This window comes from Neolamprologus brichardi, chromosome 16 (assembly GCF_056152115.1).
Source record: "Neolamprologus brichardi isolate AB-2024 chromosome 16, ASM5615211v1, whole genome shotgun sequence".
Taxonomy (NCBI): domain Eukaryota; kingdom Metazoa; phylum Chordata; class Actinopteri; order Cichliformes; family Cichlidae; genus Neolamprologus; species Neolamprologus brichardi.
Window position 1 is genome coordinate 4406263 of NC_142119.1, and position 6000 is coordinate 4412262.

Genomic DNA, 6000 nt, shown 5'->3' on the forward strand with positions numbered 1-6000 from the left:
TTTGTGGGAAACAGGGATTTGGACAGACAATTTCCCAGTGATTATGTTGTTAGCTTTTCACTTGGTTTGTATATCCTTCAGAGGGTTTTGGAGGACATGTAAAGAAGAGCATCGAATCTGAATGACTCGGACACCTGAATAACCCTTTCAACTGTAATTAGTTGACAAATTTATCACTACACCTTTAATAGTGTTTCTGCAAAGCATTTAATTAGACTCGGAGAGATCACCGAACTGTCATTCGGGTCAACCTGGTGCGATTACTGTTTTGTAAGATTAATGGAACTATACTTGGATAGCACGAGTCAGTGACTTACTTTATAAAAAATGATCCACAGCTCTAGGGTCAGACTCTGTGCACGTCTAGGGGCTGCAGGGCTGCAGGTAGCACTGAAAATCAGTGGGGGCTGTCAATGCACTCACAAGTGCATTATAGCAAAACACAGCAAAAACATGACATCAAACACTCAGTTTAGTGGTGAATGAAACCCCAGAGTTTAACTTTCTCTGAAATGAATTCAAACAGGGATAGACTTTCTTAAAATAGTAATAATAATAATCATCTGTGTTGGCCTTTTGCTTGTGAAATGGCCGTTAGGCTTGGATATAAATGCACAAGTGCGTATCTGAAAAAAATAACCTCACAGTTATTTATCCCATCGACTGGGTTTTTTTCAACTCCTTTCATGACCACGACTATCTCTGTTAACAGCACATCCTGTAAAGGATCTCATGTATGCATGAATGTCTCTGAACATATACAATCAGTTTGGAACCATACTGAAATCTATAGCAGTGACAGAGCAGAAGGGTTATGGACAAAGGCAACATGTCATTTACAGTGGCATAGTTCTTCAGAATAGGCCTGAAACGAAGCCCGTCTGTCTCTGGGTGTGTGTGTGTGTGTGTGTGAGAAAGCGTGAGAGGAAGAAACATAAAAAATTCATTAGAAGATGGAAAGAGATGTCACATCGAATATGTACCCAGCTGCACTGACGACCACGGGCAGTGAGCTGTGTAAGGTTGGCGTTGTAGCAGCGAACACGGCGCTGCAGACCTGACCTGAGTGAATTCTAAATTATGCCATCACGGAAGTACAAAATTGGAAGCTTGATAAACCGAGCAAAATTTTTATTTTTATCTATAGTAGCTACACCATCGTTTATTTAAAGGAGAAGTCTGAAAAGCTTTTCGGAAATTAACAGAGAGTAATTATATTATCCGTGAGCTGCTACAGTTTGGCTGAGAGTTTTGGCACGAGCTGAAGTCTTCTCTTCCCTCGCTGCTGCCAAGCGACATTTTCATTTAGAGGAAAGAAAAAGGAAAACATAAAAAATGCATTAAAGCAAGAGCACGGGCACAAATTGCATTAATTAAAATGCATCAATTCAATATAGGCAGTCACTAATAGAAAGTCAGTACAAGGCCGTGTGACATAGCTTTGCTTAAAAAACATCCAGGCCGTTGAGACTGATTGATTGAGTCATCAGAGCAACATACCTGGATCAGTGTAAAAGACAGCAAAGCTATGATGATGTGGTCAAAGCCTTCATCTCCACAATGCCAGGAATATCCACTGGAGATAACATCATCCTCATCAAATATTTAAAGACGAGATGTTAAAAAAAATAGACTTAAATGCCAGAAGATTCACAAGGGGATTTAAAGACAGGAAGAGTGTTACTCATTATCTATCTAAATGTCAGTGAGATGTGAAAGCCTCCTAGAACGCTTTAAGTACTGAGATGCAACACAAATGTAACGTCACATCTCCTTATTCCCCTTTAAATATGTTGATCTAGAATGCATTAAAACTAATAAAATTAAAGTCACACATTTACTGATAGTGTATAAGTACAATAGTCTTTTTATACATATTTATTTCCTGTGTGCTGCTGAGGTTGTTACCACACCAAACGAAGGCATCTCTTCTCTGAGAACACACTGGAAGAAACTAAGTGGCTATGGCACCGCGCTGTTTAGATATTGTTAGATTTGGGTTAAAGTGACAGTGAGTCACCGCCAATGGATAAACACCACCCAGAGATCTGACAACTGTGGCTTTTCGCTTCCTCCGCCAATGTAATTAAGTCCCCCAATATCTGGTTGTCACCTTGTTGTATCATTACTGTTGCTGGATCATTTCACTGTACTTACTTATTACTTACTGCCCACTAAATATAGCTGTCCTCAGGCACGTAGTGCGATAGCACATTGCAGCTGTGGGTTATTACATCCTAACCACCCCCTCCCACCGTAACCTTACTTAGACTTCAATAATACGCCACTCTGTGAGTTATGTTGGGGGGTTTTTTTCCTCAAGATTTACTCTGTCAGGACATTGTGGACAGGAGTTATGATGCTAGTTTATTTTTCTTTCATCTGGGGACACTGCTGTGACACTGAGCCCCCCCAGTCAATTAATATAAGCCTTATAGCACTCTTAAAGCTTCAATGCTTAAGATTTGATGGAATTGAGTGGGAAGTTGCTGCATTTACTGATTATTTTTAGGATATCCCTAACATCTTATTATAGGGTGGGCGAATGGATAAGTTTGGGCCTTGATTCTTCAGTGACACGCTGTGACAGATGATGCCTTCCAGCTCCTACTATTTAATCCTGACTTCTGTGAGAGTTTATAAAAATATTAGACTTGACAGAAACTGACCCCAAAGTTTGTGCAATCCACACTGGCCTTTCTGTCCAAAAAACTGTCTTGTTTAGTGTGAATCACCACAGGAAGTGATTCACTGTAACACATTTATCAGTCTGAAAATGTAGCTGATACCAAAGTGTTGCTAAAGTACATAGTGATGAGCTCAGAGAACTGAGCCCAACGCCTGCAGTAGTTCAATAAATGATGCATAGCTTCTTTCTTTAATTAAATGGAGGTCTTTCAGTTAACTGTTAGTTTAGTTGTCAGTAGTTGGTTTAAGGCAGGGGTGGGGGAATGCCAGGCCTCAAGGGTCGATGTCCTGCAGGTTTTAGATGTGTCCTTGATCCAATACAGATGATTTAAATGACTAAATTAACATGTCTTGAAGTTCTCCAGAGGCCTGGTAATGAACTAATCATTTGATTCAGGTGTGTTGACCCAGGGTGAGATCTAAAACCTGCAGGACATCGGCCCTTGAGGCCTGGAGTCCCCCACCCCTTCTTTAAGGGCTATAAGGTTATGAGGTTTTGTCATTTTTCTTTTACAGCATCCTCTTGGTTTATTATATATTCAGGACCAGTGTTGAGCAAGTTACCCTATTAGAGCACTTCGCTCCCGCTCTGCAGGCCTACTTGTTGTTCCTAGAGTATTTAAAAGTAGAATGGGAGGGAGAGCCTTCAGTTTTCAGGCCCCTCTTCTGTGGAACCAGCTTCCAGTTTGGATTCGGGAGACAGACACTATCTCTACTTTTAAGATTAGGCTTCAAACTTTCCTTTTTGCTAAAGCATATAGTTAGGGCTGGACCAGGTGACCCTGAATCCTCCCTTAGTTATGCTGCAATAGATGTAGGCTGCCGGGGGATTCCCATGATGCATTGAGTTTTCCCTTTCCAGTCACCTTTCTCACTCACTATGTATTAATAGACCTCTCTGTGTTGAATCATATCTGTTATTAATCTCTGTCTCTCTTCCACAGCATGTCTTTATCCTGTCTTCCTTCTCTCACCCCAACCGGTCGCAGCAGATGGCCCCGCCCCTCCCTGAGCCTGGTTCTGCTGAAGGTTTCTTCCTGTTAAAAGGGAGTTTTTCCTTCCCACTGTCGCCAAAGTGCTTGCTCATAGGGGGTCATATGATTGTTGGGTTTTTCTCTGTATCTATGAAGCGCCTTGAGGCGACTTTTGTTGTGATTTGGCGCTATATAAATAAAATTGAATTGAACTTTGAAAAAGTAACGCCGTTACTTGTAACACCGTTATTGCCATCACTGTTCAGGACACATTTCATGTATGACTGCTACTTAAATTTTTGTAATTTAAAAATCTCAAATTGGGTTCTGACCATCAAACACCTTTGCCTGAGCTTTTCTTTCTTGAATCAGTGGTTTGTATGTGCTGGTTATGTTCTGTTTCAGGTTGGTCGTCGAGAGTATTAAAACATGCTTTCAGACAGTGATTTGGAAAATTGCCTTTTACTTAACACACACATTCCCCTGTGTTTTCCTGTTATCTTAAAAAAAACACCTTTCCAGGATGGTATTTTATTTCATTATTACATTTGTTTCATAGAATAACTCTGATGTATGGTTGGTAATATGACTTTGATCTAGCACCACCTTTATGTTAGGCAAATGTTACTGTTTTATACTTGGAAGAGTAGGGCGATGTCATGATCGCATGTCATGATGACATGTAAGGAAAGATTTTGACAAATAACTATTTTTTGAAATTTGGTGCGTGACTTTGACAGCATCAAATGTAGTAGCTTACTTTTGGAAATCTTTGTGGTCCTAGGCAGGAGAGCTCTAGTTCTAAGCCAGTGCTTTTGTCAAGGGCACTTTGAAGGAGAATTAATCCCTAACCTATCGGTCCTAGAGATGACCTGTACACAGCAGTGAGAAGACATGCTGCCCATATGTTTTAGCTGAATCTTTTAATTTTGCCATGCCACGGGATCTAGGTTTGTAGGTGTTTTACCTTAAACTTCTCATTTTAAAGTAACTACCAATTTAGGTCAACTCTGAGTAATTTGAATAATCTTCTTAATCAAATATTATCTTTAACACCTAACTTTGAGGAAGAGCTTTAAGAGAATTCCGTAAGCCATCACAAATGACTGGTGACCTACTTCAGTCCTTCAAAATCTCCCTTTCTCGTAAAACTACAGCCAATGTCTCCATGATTGAGTGACAGTTTCATTTGGAAACAAGTCAGGCTTGTGATGCTAAAGCAAGTTCGTACGAGTGCTCGAGCTGGTCGAGCAGTCTGTGGTATTAGTATTAGTCTTAATACACCCACACTAGCCACTTTGTTAAATATAGCTTGTTACCTACCTTCACTGCCTTAATTTTTCAAGGCACAGACTTTAGTCCATACTGACATGACAACATCACACAGTTCCAGCAGATTTGTCAGCTATACATCCTTGATGTGAATCTTCCTTTTCATCACATCCCAAAGGTACTCTATTATATTGAGATCTAGTGACTATGGAGGCCATTAGAGTACAAAGAAGAATCTGTTCAAGAAACCACTTTGAGATGATTGGAGTTTTGGGACATGACATTAGAAGTTAGGGACACTCTTGCTATAAAAAGATGGAAATAATCAGCAACAATACCAAAGTATGCTGTGCTATAATTCTCAGTTAGGGTACTAAGGGCCCAAAATGTGCAGCGAAAGTAGCATCCATACTATCACACCACCCTGAACAGTTTAACTAAGGAAGGATTTATTTCATTTTTCTTCAGTGATGGTTACTCCAAATTCTGACCTTACCATCCAAATGTCGAAGCAGAAATTAAGAGTCATCAGGCCAGGCAACATTTTTCCAGTCGTCTGTTGTTCCATTAGGTGAGTGTGTGCAAGCTGGTACCTCAGTTTCCTATTTTTAACTGATGGGAATGGTACCTTGTGTGGATTTCTACTGATGTAGCCCATCTGCTTCAAGGTTTAACCTGTTATGTGTCCAGAGATGCTCTTCTGCATATGTTGGTTATTTAAGTTACTGACAGTCTACACATCAACAATGCATTTTCTTATTTGATGATCTGCTGTTCACTGGACATTTTGTCTTTCCCTGTTATGGACCTGTCCAGAGTGTAGCATGCCTCTTACCCTATGACAGCTGGGATAGGCTCGAGTCATTTTTTTTAGTTAAGTACAATATTTCTCTATAAATTTTCAAGTTTTAGTAGATGGCATATGATCAAAGTGTTAAAAGGGCATCTAATTGTTGCTGGATAATCTGATTTGTGGTAATGTTGAGGGCTCAAGGTCATGGCTCTGACTTCCAGAGAAGAATTCAACACGGTGTACAGATTTGTGTACAATACATCACATTACTGG